This window comes from Dama dama, chromosome 10, assembly GCF_033118175.1.
Source record: "Dama dama isolate Ldn47 chromosome 10, ASM3311817v1, whole genome shotgun sequence".
NCBI lineage: Eukaryota > Metazoa > Chordata > Mammalia > Artiodactyla > Cervidae > Dama > Dama dama.
Genome location: NC_083690.1, coordinates 14,299,101 through 14,317,754, shown reverse-complemented (window position 1 = coordinate 14,317,754; position 18,654 = coordinate 14,299,101).

The window sequence follows — 18,654 nt, the reverse complement described above, 5'->3', positions numbered from 1 at the left end:
TAGGTGACACCTTTGTGATTATCTGGGTCATTAAGACTTTTTTTGTATAGTTCTGCTATGTGTTCTTTCCACCTCTTCTTAATCTTTTTTGCTTCTGTTAGGTCCTTACTGTTTTTTTTTCTTAACTGTGTCTATCCTTGCATGAAATGTTCCTTTGATATCTCCAATTTTCTTGAAGAGATCTCTAGCCTTCCCCATTCTATTGTTTTCTTCTATCTCCTTGCATTGTTCACTTAAGAAGGCTTTCTTATCTCTCCTTGCTATTCTCTGGAACTTTGCATTCAATTGGGTATATCTTTCCCTTTCTCTCTTGCCTTTCGCTTCTTTTCCTTGCTCAGCTATTTGTAAGGCCTCCTCAGACAACCACTTTGCCTTCTTGCATTTCTTTTTCTTTGGATGGTTCTAGTTCCTGCCTCCTGTACAATGTTACAAACCTCCATCCATAGTTCTTCAGGCACTCTGTTTATCAGATCTAATCCCTTGAATCTATTCATCACCTAGCTGCACTAATACCAAACTTGGATCCTTGATATTATCAGAGGTACTGTGATGTTGGGAAGGCAATGGCTTTTTCACCAAATGCTTCACTCTCACTTCATTCTCCACCTGGACTGGGGAATGCCATGACTTAATGAACAAATATTTATCAAGTTGCTGGTTAAGTGTTCTTGGCCCCAGAGGAAGAGGGATGTGTGAGAAGATATTTAGGGCTGGGAAAATCCTCACTGGGGAGAAAAACAAGGCCACAGAAAATAAAATAATTTCAAATTGGGTTGAGAACCACTAAACAAACAAACAAATAAAAAATGGACAAGGGTTATAATAGTGAATTGGAAACACATGGGATGTACCAGGGTGGACTTCACATACTGGAGCCAAGGTCAGAAGGCAGTTTGGTTTTTGACTGATTCAGAGCTGAGCTTCCAGTAGAAAACTCACGTTCCAGATTGGATTCTTAGGAGTGGGAAAGTGGTTGGCGGCTGTAACTGGATTCCCCAGGCATAATCTCAAGGACAATAGAGAGGCCTGCTCTTTGCCCCTGATTCAATTGGAAAGCAAAGCAGATGTTGTCTTAATAGTTTTCCAGCCCAATGGCCAAGAGAAAACAAAATATGTCATACATGTGGTTATGTTTAAAGGCAAGAGTATAACACATGTCCAGCCAACACTGGATGTTGCCGGAGCAAGGGATTCCATCTGTAATCGCAGTTAAGTTAATCTAATTAACTGCAAATGAGGACGCCTGTTTTCAAGTTCAGCCAAAGCGGTCACAAGGATACAGGATTTACAATGTTTTCCCCTCTTTTCTCTTTGTAAAGCACCCCCTCAACCTGCCATCCTGTTTTTAAACGGCAAAGTCCTGGTGACATGACATGAGGGTTTGTGTTTGCTGTTTGGGCTTGATCATCACACAGGCAAAGGTTCAGTGCCCTTAAGACCTTAGATCTGTGAAAAAAAAAAAAAAATTGGTACAATTGCTTTTGATCACAATTGATCCATATTGGGTCCCCAAAATGGAGACTGCATAATCCACCAACACATTCCATTCATGGAAGCCCTGCCTCCGAGTCCTTGCTGAGAGCCCAGGCTTGCATCCGAACAGCCGGTGTCTCTGGGATTCACTTAGAGGGCTCTGGACATGGGTGTTGTCAGACTCTTAAAAGCAGTTCCTGAAATCTCAGGCTTTACACTGGCCTGGTAAGTGCTGGCGACTCCCAGGGGAGTGAGGAGTGGGAGGTGATGAGGATGAAAGGCTGACTGTAGCTCTGCTTTTGAGGCCTCTTGAATCAGCTCTGAAGGTTGGAGAGACTGGGGGAGGGTCATGGATTAAGCTCATTCCATTTAAAAGAGCTCACTCAGCTATAAGGAAAAAGCCAGATGATGACAGAACTAGGTTTATAAACTGCAGGCAGATGGGGCCCCCATTCCCTAGAAGATTAACGCTCCAGGGTCATCACATTTTAGGTTCCCCGAGGCAGAAAGGTTAGGAAGGGGGCTTTGTGCTCAGGCAGCCCTGGGTGTAAATTCCAGCTCTCTCACCTACTTACTAGATGTTGAAACATGTGTAAATTGTTTTTTGTTGGGGAGAGGAATGGGGTTTGTTTTTATTATAAAAGAAAAGCAATTCCTCCAGAAACTTAACAAAGGAAGAGAATATTTCACACTCAGAGAATAGACATCAGGATACAAAATTATGAGTGATTTGACTCCAGACCTGGCCCCTCTCTGAGCCTCTGTTTCCTCATCTATGAAATGGGGGGACTTCCCTGGTGGTCCAGTGGCTAAGACTCTATGCTCCCAATGCAGGGGGCCTAGGTTCGATCTCTGGTTGGGGAACTAGATCCCACATGCCCCAACAAAGTGTTTGCATGCTGCAACTAAGATCCAATACCACCAAATAAATAAAAAGTAAGTATGAAATGGGCATGACACCACCCACCTCTCAGAACTGCTCCGAGGATGGGAGATGATGCACGTGGAAACGTCAAGGTCAGTGCCTGGCTTGTCGTCTGCATCTAACGTTCAGTAACCATGGCTTCTCTGCGCCACTCTGCACCTCCCCTAGATCCACCCTCTTCCTTCCCTTTGCTGGTTTCCTTTGTGGCTGCCTGCTCCCAACCCAGGCAATCTATGATGTCATCCAACCCTGATGTTTCCCATTCTTCCTGAGGTCATCTGCTGTTCAGGGACCACTCTGGGTGACGGCGATCAGTACAAGCCGCGGCTCCATCTCTGCAAATGGCAATTCCCAAGTGTGTTCCGGGTAATCATAACCAATGCCTGTGAGCATTCCTTAAGAGAATTAAAACACAAAATGGAATTCTGGGGTCATATCATTTTGCAAAATGCCTAAAGATTCACAGTGCACATCAGCGTATTAAAAGAATCCTGCAGCAAATAAACTCATTTAGCTCTGCTTACTGTCACTCTCCCACTTTATGTGACCTCGTGGCAGCTCGTCTATTCTCTAAGTGCTTTCCTTTACATTCTCTCAGTTCATCCCCCCAGTAACTGCCCCCTCTTTACAGATGCGGAAATAGGGTTCAGAGAGGTTAAATGATTCGCCTGATGGTCCAGCTGGGTAGCCCTGGAACACAGCTGTGTTCTCTCTAAGTCAAGGCTCTTTTCTCCACATCTGCAAGAAATGGCTTAATATATTCCTTGCCTGCTAAACAGCCATAGAATCTATAAAACATTGGATGGACTCCTAGGATTACATTGCCCAACAGTTTCATTTTCTTGGCCATGAGATAACCAGGAAGGAGAAATGATTTTTCCCCAAGAATTAGGAGTGGCAGAGCCAGAACTGGCACTGAGCCAACTAACCTCCAAGCCTAGCTGCCTTTTCCTTACACCCAGGGTTCATATCCCTCAGCCATCTTTCATTCTATCTTTCCTTCCTCCAGGGCTAGAGCAATGATGCCCAATAGGTCTTTCTGAAATGATGATGGAAATGTTCCATACTGCTAGCCACAAACTCCATGTGGCTACTGATCACTTGAAATGGATCTAGAACAAATGAGAAACTGAATTTTAAAAATTTATTTATTTTAATTGGAAGATAATTACTTTTTAATATTGTGTTGGTTTCTGTCATATATCCATCAACATGAATCAGCCATAGGTATACATATGTCCCTTCCCTCTTGAACCTCCCTCCAAGGAACTGAATTTTTAATACTATTTAATTTTAATTAACTTACATTTAAATGGTCACATGTTGCTAGTGGGTGCCATATTGGAGAGGGCAACTCTAGAGACCAGAAACCATAGTCAGTCTATAGACCAGAAACCATAGTGAGTTACTATGTGAGTAGAAGATCTTTGTGATAAAAACTGAGTCTAAACTACCTGGACCTTGTTACAGGCAACATTCAGTTTCATTTAATGTCAGGGCACAATGTGGGACACCTTTGCTCAAATATATTCCTCCCTTCCCTGGCAATAAACTACCCATCTTTCTAATATAGGTTCAAAGGCATCCCCTTCAGGAAGCCTTTGATGATTTATTTTTTCTGTCATCAAGCACAAAGAAGGAATTCTTCTATGGACTTCCGCACTTCCTATACTTGTCCCTAGATGGATGAGAGAGAGGAGAATTTCTGTTTTGCTGAAACCCATTTTGTGAGCAAGAGGATGAGCAAGGAGAGAGTTTGCCTGTGGGAGAGATTTGTAGCAGAAGCACTAGGGGAATGGTGTGAGAGAGATAAGCAAGACTTCATTAAAGGAGATAAGTGATATGCAACTTAGCTTTCTCCTCTATCTCCCCTATAAAATCTTTAGCAAATGTAGACATTACAAATTATAGTGACATACAGATAAATCTCACAGTGTCGAGAGAGAAAAACAAATCACTTGCTTCACAATACAAACATTCAACAAACTAGATATTGAAGGGAATTTCCTAAGCCAGTTAAAGGGTATCTGTGGAAAAACCCAGAGCTAACACCATACTTAATGGTGAAAGGCTGAATGCTTTCTCCTAAGATCAAGAAGAAGACAAGGATTTCTGCTCTTGCCAATTCTACTCAACATTGTACTGGAAATTCTAGCCAGGACAATTATTCAGGCACCCAGTTTTCAGGAAAAAAGGCATCCAGATTGGAAAGGGAGAAGTAGAACTATATTTTCAAGATGACACAATCTTGTGCATAGAAGATCCTAACGAATCCACCAAAAAACTATTCGAGTTACTAAACAAGTCCAACAGGGTTGCAGGATAAAAGATCAATATGCAGTAAGCAGTTATATTCCTTCTATACATTGACAATCAGCAGATTGAGAATGAAATTAAGAAAAGTTTTATTTGTAATAGCATAAAAGAATTAATGTTTAGAAATAATTTTAACCAAAGAATAAGACTTTTGAACTGAAAAGCTACTATATACTGTAGAAAGAAATTAAAGAAGAACTAAACAAATGGAAAGATGTCCCATGTTCATAGACTGAAGATTTCATACTGTCAAGATGGCAGTACTCCTCAAATTGATCTATAGATTCAATGCAATCCCTATCAAAATATCAGCTAATGTCCTATGAAATTGACAAGTTGATCCTAAAATGCATATGGAAATTCAAGGAATCCAGGAGAGTAAAAACAATTTTGAAAAAAAAAAAAAAAGAACAAAGTTGGAAGACTCACACTTCCTGATTTCAAAACTTATTACAAAGTTTATTAGAAATCCAGACAGTGTGGAACTGGTATCAGAATAGACATATAAACCAATAGAATAAAACTGAGAATTCAAAAATAAAGCTATTCACAGTCAGTTGACTTTTTACAAGGGAGCCTAGACAATTTAATTTAACGAACAGTGTGGGACAACTGGATAGCCACATGTAAAAGAATGAAGTTGGACCCTTAACTCACACCATGAAAGTGAAAGTGTTAGTAAATAAAGCACTTGTGGTGGACACTTTTGATGCCTCATGCAGACCTATTTTCACAAGCCAGTGTACCCATAGCTGCTAGGAGTATTGACTGCTGATGACTCTCAGTTGATCCTGGCTGGTTCCCTGGCCTCAAAAGTGAAAGTGTTAGTAGCTTAGTTGTGTCCGACTCTTTGCAACCCCATGGTCTGTAGCCCACCAAGCTCCTCTGTCCATGGGATTCTCCAGGTAAGAACACTGGAGTGGGTAGCTATTCCTTTCTCCAAGGGATCTTCCTGACCCAGGGATTGAACCCAGGTCTCCTACATTGCAGGAAGATTCTTTACCATCTGAGCCATCAGGGAAGCCCAACTCACACAATAAACAGGAACTAATAAAAGTGGATCAAAGACCCTGCCATTGCAAAAAAAAGAATAAAGTACTTAGGAGTATATCTACCTAAAGAAATGAAAGACCTATACATAGAAAACTATAAAACACTGATGAAAGAAATCCAAGAGGACACAAATAGATGGAGAAATATACCGTGTTCATGGATTGGAAGAATCAATATTATGAAAATGGCTATGCTACCCAAAGCAATCTATAGATTCAATGCAATCCCTATCAAGCTACCAGTGGTATTCTTCACAGAACTAGAACAAATAATTTCACAATTTGTATGGAAATACACAAAACCTCGAATAGCCAAAGCAATCTTGAGAAAGAAGAATGGAACTGGAGGAATCAACCTGCCTGACTTCAGGCTCTACTACAAAGCCACAGTCATCAAGACAGTATGGTACTGGCACAAAGACAGAAATATAGATCAATGGAACAGAATAGAAAGCTCAGAGATAAATCCACGAACCTATGGACACCTTATCTTCGACAAAGGAGGCAAGGATATACAATGGAAAAAAGACAACCTCTTTAACAAGTGGTGCTGGGAAAACTGGTCAACCACTTGTAAAAGAATGAAACTAGAACACTTTCTAACACCATACACAAAAATAAACTCAAAATGGATTAAAGATCTAAATGTAAGACCAGAAACTATAAAACTCCTAGAGGAGAACATAGGCAAAACACTCTCCGACATAAATCACAGCAAGATCCTCTATGACCCACCTCCCACAATATTGGAAATAAAAGCAAAAATAAACAAATGGGACCTAATGAAACTTAAAAGCTTTTGCACAACAAAGGAAACTATAAGCAAGGTGAAAAGACAGCCCTCAGATTGGGAGAAAATAATAGCAAATGAAGAAACAGACAAAGGATTAATCTCAAAAATATACAAGCAACTCCTGAAGCTCAATTCCAGAAAAATAAATGACCCAATCAAAAAATGGGCCAAAGATCTAAACAGACATTTCTCCAAAGAAGACTTACAGATGGCTAACAAACACATGAAAAGATGCTCAACATCACTCATTATCAGAGAAATGCAAATCAAAACCTCAATGAGGTACCATTACATGCCAGTCAGGATGGCTGCTATCCAAAAGTCTACAAGCAATAAATGCTGGAGAGGGTGTGGAGAAAAGGGAACCCTCTTACACTGTTGGTGGGAATGCAAACTAGTAGAGCCACTATGGAGAACAGTGTGGAGATTTCTTAAAAAACTGGAAATAGAACTGCCATATGACCCAGCAATCCCACTTCTGGGCATACACACTGAGGAAACCAGATCTGAAAGAGACACGTGCACCCCAATGTTCATCGCAGCACTGTTTACAATTGCCAGGACATGGAAGCAACCTAGATGCCCATCAGCAGATGACTGGATAAGAAAGCTGTGGTACATATACACCATGGAATATTACTCAGTCATTAAAAAGAATTCATTTGAACCAGTCCTAATGAGATGGATGAAACTGGAGCCCATTATACAGAGTGAAGTAAGCCAGAAAGATAAAGACCAATACAGTATACTAACGCATATATATGGAATTTAAAAAGATGGAATGATAACCCTATATGCAAAATAGAAAAAGAGACACAGATGTACAGAACAGACTTTGGGACTCTGTGGGAGAAGGCGAGGGTGGGATGTTCTGAGAGAATAGCATTGAAGCAAGTATACTATCAAGAGTGAAAACAGATCACCAGCCCAGGTTGGATGCATGAGACAAGTGTTCAGGGCTGGTGCACTGGGAAGACCCAGAGGGATGGGATGGGGAGGGAGGCGGGAGGGGGGATCGGGATGGGGAACACATGTAAATCCATGGCTGATTCATGTCAATGTATGGCAAAAACCACTACAATATTGTAAAGTAATTAGCCTCCAACTAAAAAAAAAAAAAAAAAAAAAGACCTAAATATAAGAGCTAAAGCTATAAAACTCATAGAAAAAACATAGAGTAAATCTTCATGACCTTGGAATAGGCAATGGATTTCAGATATAACAACCAAAGCACATACAACCAAAGACAAAGTTGATAAATTGAACTTAATCAAAATGACAACCTTTTTAATTTCAAAAACAATATCAAGAAAATGAAGACAATCCACAGAATGTGAGAAAATTTTTGCAAATCATATATCTAATAAGAGACTTGAATCTAGAGTAAATAAGGAAGTACTACAACTTAATAATTAAAAGACAGCCCAATTATAAAGTGGGCAAAGGATCTGAGTAGACATTTCTCCAAAGAAGGTAAATGAATGGCCAATAAACACATGAAAAGATGCACACCATCATTAGCTATCAGGGAAATGCAAATCAAAAGTACCATCAGATAACAGTTCACATCTAATAGGATGACTGTAATTAAAAAGACAGGCAATAACAAGTGTTGGTGAGGATACAGAGAAATTGGAACACTCATGCACTGCCAATGGGAATACAAAATGGTTCAGCCACTTTTTGAAAACAGTTTGGCAGCTTCTCCAAAAGTTAGGCATAGAGCTACCACATGGCTCAACAATTCCACTCCTGGGTATCGGATTGACCGGAAAGTTCATTTGGGTTTTTTATTGAGCAAAAACCTGAATGAAATTTTTGGCCAACCCAATACATAGACAAGAAATGAAAAGATACCCCCACAAAAATTTATGCATGAATGTCCACAGCAACATTATTCATAATGGTCACCCAAACAGTGGAAAATACCCAAATGCCCATCTGCTGATAGATGAAAAAAAAATTATAAAATGTGGCATATCCATACAATGGAGTATTATTTATCAACAATAAAAAACTGGTGCATGCTGCAACATGGAATGAACCTTGAAAACATTAGGCTAAGGGAAAGAAGTCAGACACAAAAGGCCAGAGATTGCATTTATGGAATGTCTAGAAAGGGCAGATCTATAGAGACAGGGGATTAGTGGTTGCCAAGGTCTGAGAGAGGATGGGGAGATAGGGGGTCATGGTTAAGCGGGTGGCAGTGTTCTGTTGTAGCTTAAGTGACTCTGGTGATAGACACACAGCTTATGAATATACTAAACATCTGTACATGGATACATTAAACTGTACATCATAAATGAGTGTATGGTATCAATAAAGCTGATTACAAAAAGCAAACTGCAGATGGATACATAACATGATATCATTTATTTGTCAAAATACAGACATGTGCAAACCACACTCTTCTTTTAGGAACACATACAAATGCAGAGGAAACATAAAGACATGTATGTGAATGAGAAACACAAATTCAGGATGGTAGTCACTGCCAGAGAGGGATGGTTAGTGGATGAGGGATATGCAGGGTGCTTCTACTGTATTTGTAACACTGATTTCTTAACCTTCGCAATTGGGTGTTTCTGATATTATTCCATATACCTTTTTGTTGTTGTTGTTGTTAGTTTGTCTTTTAAACCTTTTGTTTTGTGTTGGGGTATAGTTAACTGTGTTGTCATAGTTTCAGGTGAGCAGTGAAGGGACTCAGCCATATGGAGACAGGTGTCCATTCTTCTCTAAGCTCCCCTCCCATCCAGGCTGCCACACAACATTGCACAGAGTCCATGTGCTACACAGTAGGTTCCTGTTGGTTATCCATTTTAAATATATCAATGTGCACATGTTCATTCTTAACTCCCTAAGTACCCCTTCCCCTCACCCTTCCCCTTAGCAACCATAAATTTATTATCTAAGTCTGTGAGTCTCTTTCTGTTTTGACAGTTCCTTTGTATTCTTTCTTTTTATATTCCGCATATAAAGGATGTCATACATATTTCTCTTCTGTCTGACTTATTTCACTCAGTATGACAATCTCCAGGTCCATTCATGTTACTGCCAATGGCATTATTTCATTCTTTTTAACAGCTGAGAGTCCCTTGGACTGCAAGGAGATCAAACCAATCCATCCTAAAGGAAATCAATCCTGAATATTCATTGGAAGGACTGATGCTGAAGCTGAAACTCCAATACTTTGGCCACCTGATGTGAAGAACTGACTCACTGGAAAAGACCCTGATGCTGGGAAAGATTTGAGGGCAGGAGGAGAAGGGGACAACAGAGGATGAGATGGTTGGATGGCATCACTGACTCGATGGACATGAGTTTGAGTAAACTCCAGGAGTTGGTGATGGACAGGGAGGCCTGGTGTGCTGCAGTCCATGGGGTCACAAAGAGTCAGACACGACTGAGTGACTGAACTGAATTGAACTGAATATTCCATTGTACATACGCTTGTTTGCTTAAATCCTTTGTAAACAGCTTTCATAGACATTCTCCAGCATTTTGGAAGTTGACCATGTGTGTCTGATGCAGTGAGGTGGGAGGCTGGTCTCAGGAGCCCTGGACTAGGTGAGCACAGGGCTGGGCCGAACAGAACTGGGTAGACTCACACTTGGTAGACACTTTTAAAAAATGCAGTCAAACAGGGTTCCATCCCTGGAGCATTCTGGCTGGCATTTCTGCAGCAAAGAGCTGGAGCTCTGCAGCCAGTCAGTCCCTGTTTGAGTGTCTGCTCTGCCGCCAGTAGGGTCTTGATCTTATGCAAATTACTTGATCTCTCTGAGCTTTACCTACCCATTTGATCAATGGGAAAAATACCACCTACTCCTTAAAACTGGTGCGGATGAAACACACAAGCCTGCACAAGCACCCAGCTGCCCCCTGCTCTGGCTGAGGCTCCCATCTGAGCCCCACTCGCTTCCCATGTGTTCCCTCCTTCACTCCTTTGCTGGGTGTGCTATCAGCCGTCAGTCAAAAACCACTGAATGGAACCGACTTTGAGAGCCAGGCTTCCTTTCTCTCTGGCTCATTACTTGGAAAGGTTTCGCTTCACTGCTCTTAAAAATGAAGACATGTATAAATAAGCTGGCTGTGTCATTCTCCCCGGGTCACTGTTGTACTCCCAGCTGTTGTTCATCCATTCCCAGAGGCTCACAGACAGGGCCAATCCCTGGGCAGCTGAGGCCGGGGATGAAGGTGCATGTGTGTGGTTGTCTGGAAACTTCCCCCATACAGCTCCATACAGTGGGTGGGCTCCATCAGCTCATCTTGGAGGCTGGATGGCTGGATGTCTTGGTCCAGGCCTTTGGTAGGTAAAACCCAAGTGCATCTCAACCCTCCTTGCCAGCATCAGCCCAGCACTGCAGGGACAGCGGGGCCTCACAAAGGAGGCCTGAGGGCAAGGCGGGCAGGCGGGATCTGGGCTGTGCCAGGAGCTGAACCGGCTGGCTGGTCACTCTGGTTTCTCGTAGGAGCTGCTGGGGAATGGTTTCCATGGAGGTGAGTCCAGCCACTGAACACAACCTGGGAAGTGCGTTCTCAGAGCTCTGGGCTTGAAGCTTCAGCCTCCAAATGTCCATTCCAGCCAGACATCTGGCACAGGGCCACGCCTTTGATCACTCTGGGACCTGGCTGGTTGGTTTGCAGAGGGTTGTAGCCTCTGCACCTGGGTCTCAACACCATCTGTGGTCTGTGGTTGAAGGGAAAGGGGAGCGGGGTGGCAGGGTCATGGGGTAGGGGGGCCTGGTGGGCAGTGTCCTGGCCAGCATGGACAGCCTGGTCACTCCCCCTCCCCCGAACGTCATCCACACAGATCAGTGCACAGGCCCTGTTTACTCCACTTCCGATTGACCTGCAGTTACCCCCACTGTGATTCGCTGGGGTCACGACTTAGCCTGGAAAATGCTGCATCGCTGCAGCTCTCCCATGATCCTTTGGGACCACATCTGTCCAGTGACCGGCCCTTATTAACCTATGGTCGGCCTGGCCCACAGCGGGCCAGGATGGAATGGGACGGGTGGCTTTGGGAAACAAGGGAAAAGTGACAGTTCATCCCTCCCACTCCCGATCATTGGTCTGGGGTCCAACTGGGCTACTCTCCCCGGTAGATGAGGGCCCTCCAGAAGTCAGGCTCCCGTTCTGCCACCAAGCCCTTCACTTCTCCGAGGGGCTCTTGGGAGTCACAGCTTGCCGCCCACAGCCACAGGCCTTCCTCCTGCCACTCTTACTCTCTACCACCAAAACCATCCACCTACAACTCCAATGGGGCTGTGTCACAGAAGTGTTAGTTGTTCAGCTGTGTCCGACTCTTTGCAACCCCACGGACTGTAGCCCACCAGGCTCCTCTGTCTACGGGATTTCCCAGGCAAGAATACTGGAATGGGTAGCCATTCCCTTCTCCAGGGGATCTTCCTGACCCAGGAATTGAACCCAGCTCTCCTGCACTGCAGGCAGATTCTTTGCCGTCTGAACCAGCAGGGAAGCCTCTTGCTGTGTCACAGACCTGCCTTAAAAACCTTGCTTGGCTCCCTCCATGGACTGAAGGCACCCAGATGGGTTTTTGCTTGGCCTATATTGAGTTTTTTAAAAACCTGGAAGTTTTGCATGAAAAGCTGGCTTTTCCAACTTTTCTTGAGATACTGAGTCCTATTCCTGCATAAGTACAGTTGGCTGGAGCTGAGCACAATGCCTGCCTAGGCAGGTGCTCCTTGGGGCACAGTCTCCACCACTCTCTATTGCCTCACAGCCATCATCCTTCCTTATTACATCACCTGCCTGGTAACTGCACGCTCCTGAGTTGCCCGTCTATCCCTCCAGGCAAAGGCTTGCGGTGCAGGCTGGGGGTGGGGGGCACTAGATGGCATGACTTTTGTCTGCTTTCCTGCTCACCCTTCCATTTCCTCCCTCCCCTCAGCCCTACCCCCTAGCACACTGGCTGCCCCAATCCCTCTGCTCACCAAACAAGCCAGCTACCAACATAACAGGACTGGGAAACCTGGCGTACTGCAGTCCATGGGGCTGCAAAGAGTCTCAGCGACTGAACAATAAAACAACAACCAACGTAACTCTGTCCCCATGTAGTTGTCACTATTTGTACTTCTTTATCTTCATTTGGCAGATGTATATTGAGCATCTATTATGTATGGAGGATCTGGGCAGGGTACCGGGGATAGAAAGATAGTAAGATCCAGTGTATCAGTCTCAGTTCTCCAGCAAAAATTGGGAGAGAACTAATAAGACAGATAGATAGATGGATAGATGGACAGATAGGAACTTATTATAAGGAACTGGCTCATGCAATTATTATTTATTTTTAAATTGCTCAGTCGTGTCTGACTCTTTGTGACGTCATGGACTATACAGTCCATGGAATTATCCAGGCCAGAATACTGGAGTGGGTAGCCTTTCCCTTCTCCAGGGGATCTTTCCAACCCAGGGATCGAACCCAGGTCTCCCGTATTGCAGGTGGATTCTTTACCAGCTGAGCCACCAGGGAAGCCCAAGAATATTGGAGTGGGTAGCCTATCCCTTCTCCAGTGGATCTTCCCGACCCAGGAATCGAACCGGGGTCTCCTGCTGCAATTATGAAGGCCAAGAAGTTCCAGATTGGCAGTCAGCAAGCTGGAGACCCAGAAGAGCCAATGGCACAAGTTCTAGTCCAAGTTCGAAGGCAGAGGACCGACAACCCAGCTTCAAGACAGTCAGGCAGAGAGAGGGAATTCTTACTCAACTCTTTTCAAGTCTTCAATGAATTGTGAGGCCCCTCCCCCAAATTGGAGAAGTCAATCTGCTTTATTCAGTCTCCTGATTCCAATGTTAACTTTATCTGGAATCATCAGCACAGACACACCCAGGATCGTGTTTGACCGAATGTCTGGGCTCTCCATGACCCAGTTAAGTTGAATAAAACTACCCATCACAGCCAACCCCTGCTCTCCTGGAGCCTACAACTCAGCAGGGTATTCAGAGAGAAGACAAGGAATTCCAAATTAAGGAGTAAGTGCCAGAGGAGGTCTCCCTTTTATTTCAAGCTTCACCTCAAATAGTATGTCCTCCCAATTTTTCCTGATCTCCCCCATACAATCAGTCACTCTCTCTTGGATGCTTCCAGCCACATCTCTCAGGAGAGATGATTTTCTTCTCTCTTTTTACAATGAAGAAAAAAAAAAAAAAGACATAAAAAGGTACAGAAAATATGGCCAAGTGGTCTGTACCACCCATCCTTAAAAGACGAAGCATTGCAGATACAGCACAGCCTAGGGTGGGCCAAGTTGTCCCCATCTGCCCAGCTTTTCCTGATTTTAGTACTGAAAGTTCTGGATCCTGGGACCCCTCCGTCCTGGGCAAACCAGGATGGGTCACCCTAGAGTGACCCTGTTCTCCCCTCACCTCTGTGCATACCCCTTCCTCAAAGGCACAACCCTCCCACACTCCCCATCAGAGGAAACCACTGATTTATTAAAACTGAGGGCTACCATTTATGTGTCTTTCTTTATTCTTTAATCGATCCCTAAATGATATTGGAGTGCTATTTTGTACATGCTCACACCCAAACACCACACAAACCCCCAGGTCTGGTCCAGAAAACCAGATGACCCTTTTCTTTTCTTTTTTTTTTTTTTGCTTATAATGACCACTTTTTAATTTATTTATTTTTTCCATTTATTTTTATTAGTTGGAGGCTAATTACTTTACAATATTGTAGTGGTTTTTGCCATACATTGACATGAATCAGCCATGGATTTACATGTGTCCCCATCCTGAACCCCCCTCCCACCTCCCTCCCCATCCCATCCCTCTGGGTCATCCCAGTGCACCAGCCCTTTAATGATGGGTGGTGGCAATATGAGCATGGGAAGCAGTGGGTAAAACTTCTTGCAACTTTGAAGGCACAAACTTGCAGGACAATAAGCCACACAGCGCAAAAACCAGCAAGGGGAGACGGAAGTGGGGGAGGGATGATGTGGGAGAGAAGGGGGATGAGAGCAGGAGCGGAGGAGGGAGACAGGCTGTCAGAAGAGGATCAGAGAGAGAGAGGACTCAGGTAGAGAAGGTCTTCAAGGGAAGAGAGATGGGGAAGGGATGTTTGGAGAGGTGGCTGCCAACTTCCTCTTCGGATGCTCCTGTGACATCTTCAGGAAAACCTACAGCCATCACCCACATGTAGGGGTGGGTAGACGGATGCTTCCAAGGGGCCCTGGGAAGAGGTATCAGAGCACCACTGCTGATGGACGGATGAGCTGCGCACAGGGTCAGCTGAGAGACTCCTAGGGCTTCCCATGAGTGCCCGCTGCTTGTGCCTGCGTCCCAAGGGATCCTGACAAATGGTAAGTGTTTGGTGTTATTGGTGGAAGGAGGGACGGAGGGAGGAAGGAAGGAAAGGAAGGATGGAAGGGAGGACAGAAGAAAGAAGGGAAGGGTCCAGCGAGGGTCTTTCCAGCGAGGCTGTAAGAGCGAGATCGGCAGAGCAGGGAGGGAGGCTTCGTGCCATCACGCTGCTGGGAGGCGTTCGGGGACTGTTCTCTGATTTCTGAGCCCCGGCAGGAAGGCAGGGAAGAGCTGGTGTGGGGGTGGAGGGTGGGGAGAGACAAAGGCACGGAGCAGAGGGAAGTGGAAAGGGGCAGAGGCGGGCTGCTTAGCAACCACTGAAGATTTAGGGAAGTGGCAGGACCATTTCTCCTGGTGCCTCTAAGGGTGGATTTTTTTTTTTTTTTAAATATATATATATATAAAGGAACTGCTCACACGCCCACGCTGGCTGGTTGTGTCGTGACGGCTCAGAGTTGGGGTCCTCTGGAAGTCAGGGCTGTCGGAGGGAGGCTGGTGGCCACGTGTGCGCTGGGAAAAGCCACAGGAACCGGGGGAACATTTTCCGGCCCCTCAAGGGAAGGGAAGGAAGGCTCGCAGGAGGGTGTGGGAGAAGGCCTTGCTCTCCTCCCAGCTTTCATTCGGCTCCACTGGGCGTCTCTCCTTCTAGGCTTCAACATCATGACACGAAGGTGTCTGGGGACTTTTCTTTTCATTTTCTTTTCCCCAGGACCTGCTTCAGCTCCTGCCTCCCCGCTGAGAATTCTCTGTTGGTTTTCTTTCTTAATTTGATTTTCTCTGGCTCAGAACCGAGATCAAAAGAAGAAATTCTTTCCAGCCTTTTAGGAATAATTCCCAGAATCTCCCATTGGAAATGCATACATAATTACCAAAGTTATTTTTTTCAAAAAATTATTCGTACTCTCTTATCCTCTTCTTTTCCATCATTGCTGCAGGCTTGTGGCGGAGCTGGGAGAGGGGAAAGTTCGAGAGTGCCTTTGGGGTTGCAGATTGACCAGCATCGAACATTAGACAAAGCGGGAGGCCTAGCCCATTCCCTGGCAATGAGAATTTTCCATGTGTCAGGGAGGAACACAAATAACACTTTTAAATCAATAAACGCCATGGAATTACCTAGTGGGAAGTTATTCCCTTTCTAATTTGTTTTAATTGTCTTAATTTCACCAAGTCTCGAGCTGCTGCTGGGGGGGGTCCTTAACGCCTTCCTGATACTCGCTAACCTTCCTTTTAACGGCAAACTTCAAGCTTGGAGCACGTGAGAGCAACAGGCTGCAATTTAATGATGGTGTTGCTCCGCATGGTGTTTATTTTGGGGGCGCTGTCAGGGGAGCTTTGCATTGATGGCTGGTTCCTTTTTAGAAGAAAGATAAACAGGTAGTAAATCACAGTGCAGGTGGAACAGGATTAATGACGGATCAGGCTTTTGGAACGGCCTCCAGGTTGTCTGCCTCCCATCCGGGATGCTGGATTTGCAGCTGGTAGGCTGCAGCTCAGGGAAGGGATCCTGTCTGAGGTCAGCTGGTCCAGTCGGTCAGCAGCTGGCACTGAGGGAGCCTCAGATGAGAGCTTTCAGTTTTGGTTGGAACCAGTCCGCCTGGCTTTGCAGCCCAGCTGCAGTTCGTTCTGTTCCCTAGGATTAAAGAAGTCCACTCATCAACGTCCACTTTGGGATACCAGGCTGTCAAGTGTGGGCAATTGCCAGTCACCAGATATGTGATTCCCCTCTGGACAGCACTGCTCTTTCCTCTCAGACCTGGGCTTTGAGTGCAGCAGAGCTACCCTGGCTCCAAGGCTGGGAGGCCATCTGGGCTTTTCTCCCTCTGGGCATCTCATTCCTCTGACCATAATGGTTCAGGAACGGGCAGTGAGATGCATAGAGATTTTTGCTGGGAGCGTTGGGGCTGGCTCTTTCCTGCTGGCCTTGATTCTAAGAAGATGAGCCAGGAGCTTCTACAGCCATTTCTGCCACAAGAAGAAGGGAGGGAGCCAACAGTGAGGGAATGAAGCTGAGAAACTGGGGGAGCGAGAAACCTGATCTTGATGGTATCGCTTCCATCCCTGGATCCAGCTGTGCCTGAAGCTAGCCTCTACCCGTGGCCGCCTTTACAGTTCCCCTCTGAGCCAACAAATTCCTCTTTCATGTCATCCAGTCAGGATCAGAGTTTCGGTCACTTGCAACCACAGGAGTCTTAACTGATGAAATGGCTCATGCAAATCCTTGGCCACTGAGAGAAAAAGAACTCAAAGAGTATGTTGTACGGACGTGGGTGAGTGGCATTGTCACTCTACAGAAATATCAGCACAGGAAAGGCTGTCATTGTACCACGGAGCTCCAAATTTCAGATCATCGTGGGAGAGTCTTGCAGGCAACACCTTGTTTAATCCTTGTAACAGTCCTGGTGCGTCTAAATATTTTTATCATCATTAGATGAGAAGATTGAGCTTCAGGAAGCCTCCTTGCACCTTAGTGTGTGATCAAAGCTTGTTCCTCAGGACTTCGGTGGTCATCCAGTGGTTGGGAATCAGTCTACCAATGCAGGGAACATGGGTTTGAGCCCTGGTCCGGGTATATCCCACATGCCATGGAGTAGCTAAGCCTGTGCAACACAACTGCTGAAGCCCACGTGTTCTAGAGCCCGAGCTCCTCCACAAGAGAAGCCACCACAAGGAGAAACCCACTCTCCTCCGCAACTAGAGAGTAGCGCCCACTTGCTGCAATTAGAGAAGGCCTGCGTGCAGCAACAAAGATCCAGCCCAGCCAAAAAATAAAATTAAATAAAGATTTTTTTAAAAAGCTTATTCCTTAAATTGGGGGATTGAGATTACATACACACAGTGCCAAATGTAAAATAGATAACTAATAACGACCTACAGTATATCACAGGGAACTCTATTCAATACTCTGGAATGATCTATGTGGGAACAGAATCTAAAAGAGTGGATACCTGTATATGTGTAACAGCAAAAACGAATATGACATTGTAAATCAGCTATAATGCAATAAAAATAATTTAAAAAAGTACTCTGTAGTCCCAGCCACCCCTCCATAGTAAACAGTTTTCTCCCTGGAATGGACAAAACCCTGAGACCGCGTGATTGGGAGGGAACCGAGGGGGCGGTGCCAACAGGCAGCTCAGAACGCTGCTTCACGCTTCTGTTACAGGTCATGTGAGTACCCCACCTCGTGTGGTACCCAGGCTCCATGGCTGACGGGGAGGGCTGGAGCTGCAGAAAGGGAGTCAGATTCTTTTTATCCCTGACCACCGATGGACACGCAGAAGCCCTGGGTTTAGATCAGAATGCATTTGGACGCATTGGCTGGGTGACTTGGACATTTCATCATTCCCACCCCCACTGCTTTTCTCATCAGGAAAATGCAGACCCACGCCCCCCAGGTTCGCTTGTCCCACCCAGCTACTGGAGCATCAGATGAAGGCAAAGGCGTGAAAGACTATTTGCAAAACAACAAGCAGGGCTGCAGGAAGAAGGGGGGTCATCTGACTTCCCAGAGGTGGATGGGCAGGTGTGGACAGGTGTAAACCAACCACCTACATCTCCTCCTTCCTGTCCAGGGCTGGAGGGAGGCAAGCTGAGCGGTGACCTGAAAGGAACCTTTCTGTCCCCAAAGCAGAGAGAGATAAGAGCTGTGAAGCAAGAGAAACGAGCCCTGCTACAGGCGCTTGGGGGTTTATTTTTACCCTCTTATCTGTATCCTGAAATGTCAAGCTTGGAGCCACCTCGCTGCCCAGCCCCCCACCATCCCCAGC